The following is a 17091-nucleotide window of genomic DNA, read 5'->3' as shown; positions in this document are numbered from 1 at the left end:
CAAGTGGCTGCTTTTCAAAAACAGAAATGAGTTGGGGGGAACATTGCAGAACCAGGTTTTCATGAAGATGGTGATTTGAGGTGGCATCATTGGATCCTGTGAGATCCTGTCTGGAGGCTGTGCCTGCCTTTTTAGGGATTCCAGTATGACTCTGCCGGAGTGTAGGCTTCCAGGGTGTGACTTCTTACACCCTGAGCAGGAGACACAGGGAGGAATGCCAGCTTGAGACAAGAGGAGCCTGCAACGGCAATGCAGCATGTGAGGGAGTCTATTTCCTTGTAAGAGCATCTGCAGATCCAAATTCTTTCATCCCCTTGTGTGCGCCAACAAATGCCCGGGATTGCAATCATAAGATCATGAGTGGACATAGAGGCTGGGTTGGAGATGGCTTCTACTCCATAGTCAGCTACCTTCCATTGTTGGGGCTGAGATGTCTGATAGCTTATGGCTTATTGGCACACTCGAAAGTCCCTGTGGCTGCTATGCATAGTTGTTTTGACCACTGACACATTCTATAGTCTAAGAAAGAGAGAAAAAGATACTTATTGTTTGACTCTCTGGTTCTATCGCAGCTTATTTCTTCTGTCAATTCTCTGCCTATGCAGAGGACATAGGCAACTTCCCTGGCTCTTTCTTAATGGCTACAATTCCAAAAGAATGTGTTTATTTTTGTGTGTGGTATCTGGGTATCTGTGTGAGTATATGCACGTAAACAAGTGCATGTGTACATGTGGCACACGTGCATGTGGCACACGTGCATGTACTAAGGCCAGAAGAAAGCACTGTATCCCTCAGAGCTGGAGTTACAAATGTTTGCCAAGCTTGTTACATGGATGCTGGCGTCCCCATGCTGGTCCTCATGATTGGGCAGCAAAGTGCTCTGAAACATCTCTCCAGCCCTAATGATTATACTTTGGTGACAACCATTCAGAAGGAAGGGTTCTCCAGGAGGGTTTCCCTTCAAACTATTGATTTATAATTAATAGATCATTAAGTTGGTTTGTGACATCTGATCAACCTTTAATTAAATGGAGTGGCACAGGATGGTGTCATGGTTTGAGCATGAAATGTTCCTCACAGGGCCCTGGGATTTTACAGATCAGTCCCACTTCCTGTCCTGTCTCTGTTTCCTGGTCCCATGCCCCCGCTGCCAAATCCTCCCCATCACAATGATCATAAAACTCTTCAAACCACAGACCAAAATAAATCCTTCCTCCCTTAAGCTAGCAATGAGAAAAATAATACATTTGGAGATGGGGATGGGAGAGTGTACTAACTCCTGTGTTGGTTGGCATTAAACCAAGTCCATGTGTGACATCCTCACCAGGCCTAGATGGTCAGGCTGGGACAGCGTCGCCTCACCCACCTGCACCATGTCTCAGCACTGAATCCAGCCCTCACTCAAAGCCTTCCCCTTCTCCTGTCAGGAGGCACATTCATGCCCATGCCTGTTTGTAAAGCTTTTACACCTCCCAACTGCCTGTCATTCTTGTTCTGTGGTCCATGCTCAGACATCATCTCAGAAGTCCCTCTTCACACTGCCCCTCTTGGACCCTTGAGCCATGCTCTGTTGTTCTCTGAGGTACTCAGCTTTACTGGTCAGAACACTTTCCCTTACTGTGACCTTGGCTGTGATTCTTCTCCTACTTTTAGACTGTTTCCTTCATTGAGGAGGGACACCATCTGGTTGAGTGTCTGTCATCTAGAACAATGACTGGAATGCAGTAGGCAATAAATATGTCTAGTCAGTAAAGAAATAAGGGGAAAATGAAATTAGCAACCATCCTCGTATTGCTGAGTTGTGGGACACCACGATCTGAACCCAGTGCTCAAGCCAGAGTGAGCACCAGCAGTTACCAGCTCCATGCTGCTTCCAAGTCCATGAAATTTCAGGTTATTTATTACTTTCTGAAATCTTTAATTAGTCTTCCTGACAGAGAAACCCATCCTGGGTTTCAAAATGAGCTGGAGCTTCTGAGGTGGAATTCTGGGGCTTTTGACAGCTGAAACTGGACATATGTTTCTCTGAGAACAACTGTGTGGATGGGAAATGAGCTGGGAAAATAGTCTGCAACCATGCTCGGCCAGTGAGCCACAAGAGGACTATGCGGGCATCAGCTCCTGTGTGTCTTTGTGGTCATAGGATCCTACATTTCAGAGTTCAGGGTTCCTTCTCATACCTCATGGGAGAGGCATTTCAAACACGAGCTGGATATTTTCCAATCCATGCATTCTTTGGGATCCCCTCAGCTCATTTTTAGATCTCTGTGAGCTTCCCTATTTAGGATGGATCTGGGCACAGGAGTTCCTGCATGCCAGGAGCAGCTGTGTGTCACGGGGGAAATATTTATCTCTTGTCAGTTTAATAATAGAAGCCTTGCACATTCACAGAACTGCCGGCTAAACTTAGCTGGTGTTCTCATAGCTCGCTCCTGGAGGATGAGGTTGTCCACCTGGAAGGGGCCAAGGCAGAAACCCAAGCATCTGAGGAATGTACTTAGGAGCTCGGGAACACTCTGGCGGAAGCAGAGATTTGTTCCTACTGTGGCAGGGCGAAAGCAGAGTTCAACTAAGCAGACAGCAGTGGCTCGGCCAAGGTAGGAAATGCTTCTCAGGCCTCTCTCTCTTAGATATGTGCTCCAAACAATCTTTTGAACAAAGTACCAAAATTGAAGGCAACTCAAGAAAGACATCAGTGGCATCATGTAAATATCATGTAAATATCTACAGAGGGTGTGTGTGTGTGTGTGTGTGTGTGTGTGTGTGTGTGTGTGTGTGTATGAGAGAGAGAGAGAGAGAGAGAGAGAGAGAGAGAGAGAGAGAGAGAGAGAGAGAGAGTTCAACCATTTTGTTTCTTCCATTTCATCCAGCTGGAACTTTTGGAAAATTTGATGGAGCATTTATCAAATGCTGCCCCCCCCCCTCCGCTCTGCTCTGCAGGGTTCTGGGCTTCTTTCATCCCGTTTCCTGGGTCTCACGTCTACTCAGTGTTCAGAGGTTCCTGTGGGCCAGAGCCTGAACCTCTTGTTTCCCTGGCTGTAGCTGTTCACTCCACAAGGTGAATATGGAGCTCTTGCTGCAAACAAGGGAAGGGGTGTCTGCACCCTCTTCTACACCAAAAAAATGAGAATCGGTTTTACAGCCCGGGTACCTCTGACTCCTAGGAGCATGTTCGTGGCTCTGCTTCTGCAGGGTCCTTCTGGCTAAGTGAGCTGGGCAGCCTGTAGTGGCCAGTCTAAACCAACAACAGCAACCCATGTTCAGGACACTGAATGCCACCACCATCAGGGATAGTCAATGTTCTCTTCTTCCTCCTCATCTTTCTCTTCTTCCTCCTCCTCCCTCTCCTCCTGCCTCACTTCCTCCCTCTCCTCCTGCCTCTCTTCCTCCCTCTCCTCCTGCCTCTCTTCCTCCCTCTCTTCCTCCCTCTCCTCTTCCCTCTCCTCCTTCCTCTCTTCCTCCCTCTCCTCCTCCCTCTCCTCCTTCCTCTCCTCCTCCCTCTCCTCTTCCCTCTCCTCCTGCCTCTCCCCTCCCTCTCCTCTTCCCTCTCCTGCCTCTCTTCCTCCCTCTCCTCTTCCTTCTCCTCCTCCATCTCCTCCAGCTTCTCCTCCTTAGCTTTTTGACTCTTCTGTCTGCAGGACTAAACATGGGAGTTGGCAAGGCCCTTGATCCAATAGATACAGAAGCATCCAGGCTTGGGGTTCAGTGACCTCAGTGTGTCACAAGCCTTGGGCTGGTAGGAAGTTCTCTGATTGCAGCTTCCATCTCAGAAGCTTCATAACTAGGGCTTACATGGGGATTTTGCTTATGGACTTTTTAGACAGTCCCTCTGCACCTGAGAATCACGGGGAAGAGCCATGCAGCAGAGCTCTTCATGGATGACTAAGTCGAGCATCTCTGATGTCACAACTTAGCCCAAGTGTGACCCTTGAGTTCTACTTTTATCAGTAGAGACAATGAGGCATCAAGGGTTTGGGTGAGTTTATGGCCCAGGCAGGCTGGGGAGAAGTGGGTAGCATGTGTGTGGAGTGTTTTCCTATGCCCTGGTTAGCAATGATGCTTGGCACACCTTGATATACTCGGCTAGGAACTGGGCCAAGGAGACAGAAGCCAGAGCACATTTTAAAAAAGCCACTTCCTTCAGGGTTTTAATAGACAAGCTTCCACTAAGGACTCAGGTTTATCTTGTATAGAGACAGTATAACATTCTCCTCAGGAAATGTCAGGTCACCAGTGGCTTTGACAGTGACTCTCTACCCATGTGACACTGGCCCTGCATGCTCTCACCTGCCTGTCCCCTACCATGCAGAAGCTGTATGTCTGTCATCCTTAGCACCCCTTCACAGCAGGAAAAGAATGAAGAGATCCATGGCCTCAGACTTCAGTGGTCTGAGGTCTGAGTGACTGTCTCTGCTGCAAGCTGTGACCTCCGACTCAGCTGCTTCTCTCCTGGCCGAGCTTGTCTTCTGAGCCTCAGGAAGGAGGAATGACCTTTGTCTCCCTGACAGAAGTCACCAACAGGGAATCCTGTCACACTCTAAACTGGAAACACCCACTTGGGTGGAGCGCACAGGAGAAGGGCAGGTCGAGGCTTCACTGCTCATAGCCAGGTGACACTTTGGTCTCTGGCTAGCAGGCAGTCCCTGCAGAAGCCACCCCGATGCCGCTGCTCTTCCGACTCTCAGGCTGTATTTATGAAGAGTCATTGTCCTGTCTTTCATGGAGGTAGTACATGCACAGGCTTGAAAAACGAGGGAGAAAAGTAAGGGCTGAACACAGCAGCTTCACCCTTCCCTGCCTCCCCCCCCCAGGTCCACCCACGTCCACCTAGAAGTCTTCAGCTGCTGACCTCCCATGACCACACCCCTTCATGACAGTCACAGGCCATCTTCTCTTTATTTGTATCCAAAGACATTCATTCTTAGGCTGGAGTGAGATTGTCCAGTGGCTGTACAAACACAAGGACTCACGCTCTATCCCCAGAAGCCATGTAAAAGAGACCAGATGTGTGTGCACTTGTGGTCCCAGGTCTGGGAAGGCACAGATAGGTGGATCTCTGCAGCTTGCTGGTCAGCCGGTCCAGCCCACTTGCTAAGTTCTAGGCTCATGGAAGGACTCCATGGAAAAAAATGGATAGTGGCTGAGGAATGATATCCAAGGTTGATCTCTGGCCTCCACACTCATGTACACATATGTGCAGTTTCACACACACCCTATAAACACACACACACAGACACACACATGCAAATAAGATGCTCTTTGTACCAAACTGTGGAATACACCCCTCTCCGTCTACTCCAAGTTTCCTTCTCTTAGTTCAGTCTTGTTCTCAAGAGGCATGCACTGATGTTTGTGATTGGAACGGGTAGGTGCCCAAGTAATGCTGCCTAGTGTGTCCACACTTGTCCTGATCCACACAGTAACAGAACGTCTGTGCTTTATGCCATTTCCTCACTTCCTTTGTAAATACAGGGGTTCTCTTTTGTGCTTTCAGTTACCTGGGGTCAACTAAGGACTGAAAATATTAAATGGAAAATTCTAGAAATGGGGGCCAGAGAGATGGTTCAGCGGCTGAGAGTATTCGCTGCTCTTGCAGTGAACCTGAGTTCAGTTCCCAGTACCTGTGCCAGGTGACTTACAACCGACCGCCTGCAATTCCAGTTCTGGATTCTTCTGGATTCTGTGGACTTACACATGTACCCGACACACATAGACACAGTTAAAAAGAAAGTAAAAAATCTAAAAAGATAATTTTGTAAAGAAAGAACCCATGTTTGAAATTCCATGCTCTTCTGAGTAGAATGATGAACTCTTATGTGGTCTTATCCGTTCTGTCCAGCACTGGAATCATCCTTTTCCCAGTGTGTTCCCATAGTATCTTCTAACTACTCATTACACACACAATTTCTAAAAATTAAAAAAAGGAAGAGAGGAGGATGGGAGGAAGGGTATAGGGGTGTACACACACATACACATGAGCGCGCGCGCACGCACACACACACACACACACACACACACACACACACACACACACCCCTAAAATGTTGTATGTGACCCAGTTTCCACTGAAAACACCCCTGCAGAGTGCCCTTATTCTCCTAAAATGCAAAAAACATAGATCATACTGGGCTCTCGCTTCCAGGGTTGATTTATGCTGTCCCCGACCCTTACATGCTTTGTGGTGATGTTTCCTGCTATAGGGGATGGTATCTTGCTCAGCACTGAGGACTCAGGACAAAGACAGTTCAAGGACACGGACAGTAAGCCACACTGTCCTTAGCAGTGACTTCAGGCCTGAGATTCATGGCTGCTTGGCAGCTAGCTCACTGGGATTGTGGGATTGCGGGCTTCTCCCTGTTCATCTTCCCTGGTCCTCTCATTTCCTAACAAACATTCTCAGTCTTCAAAATAAACAGGAAGAAGAGCAAGCTGTTGCTTAGTTACAAAGAACAGACTCCCATCAGCACCTGGGGCCAGACTGTACTCTCTAAGAGGGTGGAACCTGCAGGGGCTTCCTGCGCACCTGTGGGTGAGAGCCCTTGTCTTGTCTAGGGTGTTGGAGAGAAGAGGAGGCCCCGAGGGGCAGTGGGAGGACTGTGGGGCAGGAAGGACTCCGGGCTGATTCATCCCCTCTCCGTGGTCCTTCTGTCTGTGGGGTGTGTGGATGAGCTCTCTGTGATGGAAATCACCAGGTGTCCATTCCGAAGGAAACAGACATTTCTGCCGCTTTTATAAATGAGATGGTCCTTTGTCACACGCGTTATGAGCACCGTGGGGGAGAAGACAGACTGTGCATCAGACATGAATGGGATGCATTTTATGATTAATAATATGTAATCTTTGTTAAGTTTTCTGAGCAGACAAATAGATCTATCCCTTAAGAGTGGTAAGAAATAGAGAAATGGGGGACTTGAATATTTGTGAGGGAAACTGGACATGAGTGGATAATTGAAAGAGTTCAGTTGGAAGTTCAAAAATTATGCAAGGGGCGATGGGGAGGAACCTGTGTCCTGTGTTTCCCCTTTACAGTTGGCTGGCCAACAGTCATGTGCACACAAAGTTCAGGGCAGGGCAAGCTAATGCCTAGCAGGGGGAGCTCTGGGACCCCCGAGGACAAACAGAAGCTGTGGTAGGTGGCATTGTCACCGTGACATGTGAAGAGGAATGTGTGGAAGGGCAAAGCGGCTCACCTTATGATGGTGGGAGGGAGGGAGGGAGAGACAGAGACAGAGAGAGACACACACACAGAGAGACAGAAAGAGACAGAGGGTCAGAGAGAGACAGAGAGACAGAGACAAACCAGAGCCCCAACATTCCCTTTCTCTTTCAAGGGTGCATCCCAGTGACCTAATTTCCTCCCATTAGGACCCACCTCCTAAAGGTTGCACCCTCTTCCACTTGTCCACAGACTGACCAGCACATATCTCGCTGTAAGCCTCTCTGGGACATTCTACACGTAAACTATAGCAGGATGATGGTTTTGGCCATCGTTCCCAAAGTAGAGCTTGCTGGGTGCTGGCACCCTACACTATGTGTGTGTGTGTGTGTGTGTGTGTGTGTGTGTGTGTGTGTGTGTGTGTGTGTTCCTGTGAAGATGTGGAAGGGAGGGCAGGTCTGGGCACCACTGGAGTCCATGTCACTCTCACTGCCCAGCCATCAGCAAAGAGACTCCAGGGAAATGCCGTCCCTGTATCTCCTCAAATGAGTCCCTCATCTCCCCAGTCAATGTAGGCGCCTCGGAGGCCATGTTGGTCCAGTGTTGGGCAGGCCATTCTTGGTACTTGTGTCATGAGGAAAAGCTCAGGGGAGACTGGCTGGACAGACACCTGGAGGCAGGACCCTGTCTTCAGATCCCAGAGGGTTTAAATTTATGCTAACAAACTTCAGTCTCTTTCATGGGTTGCTGCCAACAAGGCAGTCATCCATCTTCCAGCTGCCGAGTGTTTGCTACTGTGAGCTCATGAGAACAGACAGATTTTGCTCAGGGGCTAAGGCTTCCAGGTGGAGTCCTGCAACTTCTCCCATCATGGGCTTTGAATTGCATCAGGAAGGCACCCTGACACCTGGTGAGTGGGGCAATCCGTCTCACTGAGGAGACAGAGTCCTGTCTTCCTTCTGCATTTAAGGCCAGGTCAAAGGTCACTGGCACTTCCCTTTCCTGCTCACCCTCGTATCTCTTCCTGTTGGGCCAGTGTAATTAGTTCCTGCTTGTAGGTTTTATCTTTGCTTATCAGGTCTAGAAAAGGGACTTTGCTCAGCTAACTGGGTATCCTTTCACATTCTGCAGGGCAGTGTGTGCATTGGGGGAGATAAAGAGTCCCATGGGAGTTAGAGGGGCCTCGTTGAGAGGGAAGACAGGGCCACCCTACTCCATCATTTCCAGATGATCGCTGTGCAGGGAAGATCAGAGGCAGATGGGCTGCCTGGGTTGTTTTCCAATCTGTGCAGAGATGCCACTTTCTTACTGATGAAAATGACTTTCCTTGTTTTATTTCCCTGCTCCCCTGCGGTTTTCTTCCCTATCTACATCTCCCCAGGCTGATTTCATTCTATTCTGCTTGCCACGGCCTTCTCTTCTGCAGACTTCGAACCACTTGGCTGGCAGTTGTGAGCATTGTCCCTCCCTGCCTTGGAGACTGACTGCTACTCACTGGAGATGACTGTCAGCCCCGTCTCCCACACTGTCACAGATGCTTCTCTAAACATGTCTCCTGTCACCCTCCCCTGCCTGGTCGGAATGGATTAGGGAAAAAGATGCAGCCAGCCCTTGGTATTTATGTAGGATTTCCCAGGATCCATGTGAACCTCAGAATCCTCAGGTATTGCACATACTCTCCTGTGCTTCAGACCTCCCCTGGGTTGCTTATAGTATTTAATAAATAAAAGTAAATACTATGCAGATGGTTACGCTATACCACTTAGGGATCAGTAGCAAGGTAAAAGTCTGCACATATTAATATAGTCTCTCTCTCTCTCTCTCTCTTTCTCTCTCTCTCTCTCTCTCTCTCTGAGACAAGGTCTCACTGTGTAGCCCTGGCTGGCAAGGAACAGGCTATATATCCAGGCTAGCCACAAACTCCCAGAGACCTGCCTGTCTCTGCCTCCCGAATACTTGGATTAGAAGTTTGGAACACCACACTAGACACAACTTTCTTCCTCTAAATGTTCCATCTGTGGCTAGTCAACTCCATGTCTATAGAAGCTGTGGGTGAGGAAGAGGGCGGTATTTGGGTAAAGCACATGGTTGCCAACAGCTGTGTGTGAGCAATCACAGTCTGGGGGAATGCTGAGAAGCTGACTCTCAGCCAAGTCTCACACTTGCCATCCCAGTATTCGAGAGGTTGGTTCACAAAGATGGCAAGTTTGAGGCCAGCCTGGGTCACACAAGAAGGCCCTGTCTCAGCAACAAAAGGATAGAGCGAAGGGCTCCCTATGCCTGCTGCAGATTCCCCTAGTCACTTGATGTCCCTGTCACCTTCAACGTCTACCTTTGCGGACATATCAGAACAGGAGGATGCTGTGTAGGCAGATGTGTGACCCTTGAAAGCATGGCTATGGCATGCGTGTGCACTGTCTGCAAAGGCCACAGGAGGGGCTGAGTCCAGGGCCAGACACGAGTCTGGTTATCCAGGCTGCATCCTTGGCACAAGTGAGTTCAGAAGAAAGGGTCACCACTGTGGCCACACCCCTTCATGGGGTTGGGCTCCTTCTGAGCTGCCCAGCCACCCATCATCCCTCACTAGCACACACATCCTTCCCTTACTTTTCCTTTCCTCCTTCCCTTTACTTGCTTGCTTCCTTCCTCCCGTCCTTTCCCTCCCCTCCCCTCCCCTCTTTTCTCTTCCCTTCCTTTTCTTCCTTTCTCTCAGTGTAGTCCAGGTTGGCTTTGAATTCATGACACTTCTGCACTTTCCTCTCCAATGATCAGATTACAAGACATGAACTGTTTCCCTCTGCTCTGACCTGCTACTCATCACTCATTTCCGACACCAGCTAAGTGCCCCTCTCTCACACCACACAATCAGTTCAGCAGTAGAGACACCAGCTGGGTGTCTTCTAACTGGTTCTGTTTTAACACTATCTTGTGGAGATAGACTCTCATCCCAAAGGCGGAGGCTCACCCTCCAGCACTGCCCCCTTCCTTTGCCCGTCACGCCCCCAGTGGTTTGACCTGGGCATCTGATCTCCAGATGTAAGCTGGAGCTCTCATGATATACTGGGGTCAAATACTTGCTACATCATCTCACCCAGGTCAGGGAAACAGACATAAAGGTTTGTCATTACAAGTGATAGATGGAGAGATGAGCAGGACAACTTTGGAGACTTCCCCGGCCTCAGTAGCTTATTTGGTACAAATCTTATCCGTGTGTGGTTCTAAGGAGGCTTCACCACATGGATGAGGTGGGGGTGCATTGGTGGGCACTAGTGATCAGCACAGCCTCCAGTCTCCTTTCTCTCCCTGGAAGTAGGAAATGGCAGCTTTTCACCCTGCCTGTGCTTTCCTCTGACCAACCCCACTCCCGAGGCTACCGTTCCTTCACTAGCACACGAGATACTTTGGAGATGCCAAGGGTTTCAGGAGCCATGTGCTGGGAACTGGGGACAAGGAGGGTGCGCCCATGCTTGCTCCGACATTACCCTCCCCATCATGCATTCTTTTACTTTAGCATATGTGAGTGTCTGCATGTATACATACGTGGAGGCCAGAGATTGATGTCAAGTGTCTACCTCCATCCCTCTCCACCTCATTTTTGGAGGTCACCAATCTAGCTAGACTGGCTGTCAGAATGAGACGGGGGTCCTCCAGTCTGTCTCCTCAGCTCTGGGATCACAGGCACACACCGCTAGGCCAAGCATTTCAAGTCCTGGGTATGGAGCTCAGGTTCTCATGCTTGCGTGAGAAACACTGCACCACTGTTCTTGGGTTTTCAGAGTTCAAGCTGAGCCGCCTGTAGACCACACACAGCAGAGAGAGGTCAAGCTCCCGTGGGCCTCAGTGACATCTCCGAGTGTCAGCGCTGGACCCAGGCTCCTGACTCCTGAGGAGGGAGATGAGTGCTCTCTCTGGCGCTGTTCCCTTCCCCTCTCTTGCAGCATCTATCAGAGTATGACCTCATACCCTCCTCACACAGGAGCCCCTGGGTGTGGCTGCTCTTTTCCTCTGTGGAGTTTTTCCAGGCTTTGCATAAAAAACAAAATTCATGAAGCAAGTTCCTCTATTAAGGCTGCTTGGAAAACACATGGATTTTTTTTTTTTTTTTGAGAAAACACTCTAGGTTTTTTTTTTCTTTCTAAATAAGGAAATAAAATTCAGAATGATTAATTCAGGGATGGTCTCACACAATCTGTGAAATTAATTCTTTCCAATCTCTCTTTATTTGGTAGTAATGTGTCCTTGGTACTGGTATGAACTCAGGAATGAATTCCTCCAAATCTGTCCCTCGCGAAGCAAGGGGCTTTCATGGCCTCTAAACACCTTTCTACCCAGGGGAAAGGAGATAATTGGATCAAATGATGTGGGGTCCCTCTGTGCCCTGTCCCTCGCAGTGCTAGGACTGAGCACTGAGGACATGGCCATACCCTTGGATCCTTTATCTTCCACAGAACCTGAGCTGGGTCTTGGTGTCCACACTCCTGGGGCCCTCCATGCCCTGTCTCCCACAGTGCTGCGACTGAGTCCCTGTGGCCATGCCATTAGTCATGCTTCTGAATGCGGAGGTGGCTGTCAAGGAAGGCAAGGATTTAGCCATGTCTTGTTCATAGGGTGGTGTCCTAGATGTGAAAACCTTCTAACATCGTCTCTCCCATATTGGGCTTGGATTTTTTTTCTAATAGTTTGGATTTAAAACATTAAGATGCCATGTGTTTATTGGTATGAGTCCAGGGAGCCTCTGCTGCAGTTTCCAGGTTACTGTGTCCTGGAACAAAGAATCAGACAGGGATGCATGGATAGTGATAAAAATAGAGACAGTTTATTAAGAGAGAGGAATGTACTCCTGAGAATGGATATGCGCCAGAGGGCTGGCCAAGATGAGAAGCTCAAAGGCCCTGGGCCTGGGGAGCCACTGGCCTTTGTAGACCATTTGCATAGTGTCTGCCTTCTCCTTTGTGGATGGTTTGCATAGTGCCCACCTCCTTGGGCATCTGAGGTCACAGGCTGTTTGCAAGCATTCTCTGCTTTATGTGTATCCCATGGCTTGGAAGAGTTTCTAGTCTCTTTTACTATTGGTGTCTTTCATGGGTACATTGATGCTTTGGAGCCTCCTTCTGCCCCCAACCTTGTTCCTTACTGTCACACTGGCCTTTGGGGTGGTTGGACAATGATAGAAGTTAGAGCAGGCAATATCCCATTGGGGCTCAACCTCATCCAGTGGCCCTGACTCTAAGGTCCCCATGAAACCAAGGGAAGTAAACTTGTGTCTTCAGTGGCCTCTAACACCAACTCTTAGAGATCATGTTGCTAAGCAATACTCTTGTTAGCTTTGCCATAGGTAACCCCTCTAACTGATAGGGCATGGCAGTAATGGTTGCCTAATTGTTCTGCGGGAGCTCAGGCAGTTCAAGCGGGATGAAGTCACTGATCATTCTCTTAGGCTTGTGCAAATGTCTGATGTGCAAGCTCTCAACATCAGAATGCTACAAACTACCTTCCAAGCACACACACGCTGCTGGCACCCAATGAAAAGCCTTGAACCTTGACCTGGCATGTGCTGACCACTGGTCACACTGATTTTCCTCACCACTGCCTCAGACCCCCATGTCCTTATCCCATAACAACCCTGAGCCCATCCTCTGCATTGGAGGCTGGAGGCTGGAGGATGCCTCTCTATGTTGGCCTCACGAGTGGATGGTCTTTCTCTGCTGTGAAGCTGGTCACTTCATGACTAGCATGCTATGTGGGGGGCTCAGGGAACTTGTCTTTAAACCCAGAGCTCCAATGACTCCGTTAGCATCCTTCATACTAGCCAGGACTTACTGCACACAGCATCCTGTATCTTATTTTCTTGATTTATTTTTTTGGTGCCAAACTTATTTCAAGTTAGCCAAGAAAAGAGTCTACTAGAGTGGGGATACAGGAGTCTGGTTCCCCTGAACCCCTCCCATCCAACTGCCTGAGATAGCTCCCACAAAATGAAAGAGATTATTCTCATTGTAGTTCAGATCTCTTAGACATTTAATTGTGAGGTGCTTGATGTATTCTAGTGACTGTGTACGCATGATGAGTGTGTAAATGTATGTGTTCATTCTGGTGTTACACAGCTTATACAAATGCCGTCAGGGAGGCACAATAGATCTGGACCAGAGACACTCTGAAGCCTACCTCAGGAGTCTCCTCTGCTCCTCTTTGGTTCTACAGCCCTAATGCCACATTCTATCCCTGTTTGCCATGTCTTCTGTCAACACCACATCCATGTCCAAGTTTCATAAAATACTGCAACCTGTGTGGAAAATAAGGTTGTTCTGGAGCAGTGGTTCTCAACCTTCCTAATGCTGTGACCCTCTAATACAGTTCTTTATGCTGGGGTGACCCCCAACTCTAAAATTATTTTCATTGCTACTTCATAAATTTAATTTTGCTACTGTTGTGAATACTAATATAAATATCTGATATGCATGATGTCTGATAGGCTATCCACAAAGGGGTCATGGCCCACAAGTTGAGAACCACTCACTGTCCTAGAGGAACACTTGTGTCTCTCAGTCTGATTATCAGACTATTGCAACAACGGCCTCAGAGAAATGGGAATTCCCCTGGAATCTCATGCCGTGAGAGGGAAAAGGTGCCAACTAGAGAGCAGCTTTTATCTTGGGATTTCACACAGTTCTAACAATTTCTCAGACCACCTTATAGGACAAGAAGCCCGGACAATGGTGGGTTAATGGTAGGCAGGACCACACCTAAACCAGAACTGCTTAGATGTGCATATCCCTGGCTCTTTATTTAACATTTAACCTCAGTTCAGGAACTAAAGGATGGACATCAAGCAGGGTCACTTGATCTTTGTTCCTCTTCCCAGTGTGGCCTCACTGAATAAATCTCTCTTTTTTGCTTCTTACTGTTCATCTGGATGTTTTAACTGGATTTTGGGGGATGGGTAGCCAACTTGTCTTCTTAGTGTACAGGCTGTGACCCCTAATTTGGTAACAGAATTACATTTTGTCTGGGCCACCAGCTAGTGCATCTACTCTCTTGCCTCTCCATTACGTGTTCCTCCAGATGCCGCCGTGTCACATGGAGAGTAACATCAGGCTGTGAAGAGCCTGCTGGCCAGCCTTTCTGCCCCCCTGCCTCTGGCTCCTTGGCTGCTGTTGGCAGTGATGGCCAGGAGACCCTCCCCTTGGAGTAGCAGAAGCCTGGCACACGCCTTCCAAGGTGCCATTGACACCTTGCTTTGTCCCTCCCTGAAGTCTCATTTCTCACATGGCTGCTGCAGGGACACCTTTCCTCAAGTCCCACACACAGCAAGGCTCTCTGCAGAGTTGGCTCCCAGGGTCCGTTTCATGCTGTTTTCATCCACTCCATATCAAGACCTGACTCAGGGGAGGTGGGCAGCCCAGCCTCAGGGGTGAATGCGCGGGGAGGAGCAGAGCCACCCAGGATTTCGGGGCCACGCTGGTAATGCCCGTGTAGAGTGCAATGCAGAGCATTCCGGCGCAGAGCAAGCCCTGTGGTGGGGGAGGGAGAGCAAAGGCACTGATGCTCACATCCAGAGACCGTTTGGCCTCCAGAGCCACGCCTTCGCCTCATTAAAGGCTTATTTATTTATGTGAGTGTGCATGCACGCATGCTGCATGCCAAGGTCACACTCTCTGTTTTCCCTTCTTCCTCTTGTGTTCTGGGGGTGAAACTCGGGTCATCAAGCTCTGCAGTGAGGGCCTCGGCCTGCCGAACTGTCTCCCCAGCCCTTTAAAGAGATTTTCACAGCAAGGCTCGTCCCCCGCCCACCCCTCTTCCTGGTTCACCGTCTCACTGCCTGCTCCTCTTCTGGTCAGCAGCACCGTCATGCAGAAGGTGTGCCGGCCAGCCTGTGTCTCCTGCCTCTCCTTCTTCGCTTCTTTTATAATGAGAATTCACATTTCTGTTTAAAAAATACATGTTTTCTTTAGTGTATGTAGTGTGAAGGAGACACAAAAGCGTAGGCTGAATGTGATCAAAACACATTGTACACATTATAGCATGTCACATGAAACTGACTACTATGTGTAGTTAATGGAATGATAACGGAACTTACCTATGTATCATTACTCGTGTGTGTGTGTGTGTGTGTGTGTGTGTGTGTGTGTGTGTGTGTGTGTGGTGTGTGATTAGGGGTCATGGTATGAGCATGGTGTGGATGTGAAGGGCATAGGACAACATTGAGAGGTCAATCCTCTCCTTCCACCTTTACACAGGTTCCAGGGATCATATTCAGGAAACCAAGTTTGGGTGACAAGTACCTTTACTCACTGAATCTCCTTACCAGCCCCTAAAAAAAAAACCTTTATAACAAAGAAGACAGCAGAGTGCGCTCTCTTTGTCTCCCAGCCCATCCCACAAAGAAACAACTAAAAGCCGCCATCTTCCGCTCAGAAAGTGGGGCCTCACCTGAGCCCAGCACACCAGTCTCTTGACCCTGGATTACAGCCTTCAGAACGGAAGGAAAGAGAATGCTCAGTACTTAAGCTCCAGCCTGTGATACTCTGCTGTGATGGTCACGGGCGGCAAACCTAGCCTCATTCTAAGAGTGAGGACAGAGTCTTGGGGCACAGGGTGCCAAGCCTTGTATTCTGAACTCCACTATTCCAATATCCATTCATGAAACATCTTCATGAATGGGGACAGCAGGGAGCATGAATAGGACACAGCTCTGCTTTTCACACGCAGGCTGCGTCCACTGTTGCTGTACCCGCTGGCGGCAGCAGCTAGCGGCACATGGAGGTGCATTCATAGACACCCTGGGGACTGTGGCCCAGAAACAGTCTTCCTGGCAGAGCTCTGCCCTACTTTTGAGAATACCTGTGATGATGCCAGCTTCGGTCCTTGAGAGCTGAGGAGAAATCAGAGGGCAGCATGGCCTCCATGGTGGGCCTGTGACTCTGGTCAGCACTCATGCATGCTGTCTGAGGGTGGTGTTTCATAGGGCAGCGCAGTGTGAGGAACCATGTTGGGGGACAGTAACATGCCTGAATTCCTCCTCCGACATCATGAGCAAAGATCAGGCTTGGTCAAGCACCATCAAAAAAAAAATTCTTAAAAATTCAAGACTCTAATTCCAGGCAGCCCAGGGTCCATTAGGACTAACTATGGGGCAGGCAGGGCAGCGGCCACTGTGGAGATCCCAACTCAGGGTTTCTCAACGAGACAGTAGAATGTTCTTTTCTCTTTCCTATTACTTTTCTTTAGAAGGAAAACTGGCCCAGGCCTATAATCTCATATACTTGAGAGTCTGAGGATCACAAGCTCATGATCAGCCTGGATAATTAAGAGAGAGTCTGTTTCAAAATTCCAAAAGTTAAAAATGGCTGCAGATATTCCTCAATGGGAAAAAGTGCTTGCCATACAAATGTGAGAACCTGAGTTCAAATCCCCAGAACCCATGTAAAAACCAGATAGGTAGTGTGAGAATCTGTAGTCCTGTGCTCTGCCACAGTGAAAGCGGAGAAGAGACAGGAGGATCCCCAGAAATTCATGGGATGGATAGCCTGATACACTCAGGAAGAACAACGAAGAGATCTTATTTCAAATGAGGTTCTTGAAGTGGTACATGTATACCTGTACTTGTGAGCTGCACACATATACACACATGTGCATGCAACACGCACATACATACACACATGTGCGTGTGTGTGCACACACAGAGATTAAAGTTTTTTTTTTTTTTTAATTAAAAAGCAGGCTGAGGATGTAGCTCACAGTAGAGTCCTTGCCCAGCATGTGTGAGGCCTGATTTAATCCCTAGTACGACAAAGAAAATTAAGGAAGGAGAGTGAAAAATGCTGGGGATACTTATATTTGATTGGGTGCAAGAGATTTTGAATGGGAACACAATACTTTTCTACATTTTTAGATGCTGTTTTATTTTTTTTTTATAACGACAAACATATTTTCCA

This window comes from Peromyscus leucopus, chromosome 5, assembly GCF_004664715.2.
Source record: "Peromyscus leucopus breed LL Stock chromosome 5, UCI_PerLeu_2.1, whole genome shotgun sequence".
Lineage (NCBI taxonomy): Eukaryota > Metazoa > Chordata > Mammalia > Rodentia > Cricetidae > Peromyscus > Peromyscus leucopus.
Note: the sequence above shows the minus strand (reverse complement) of the source record.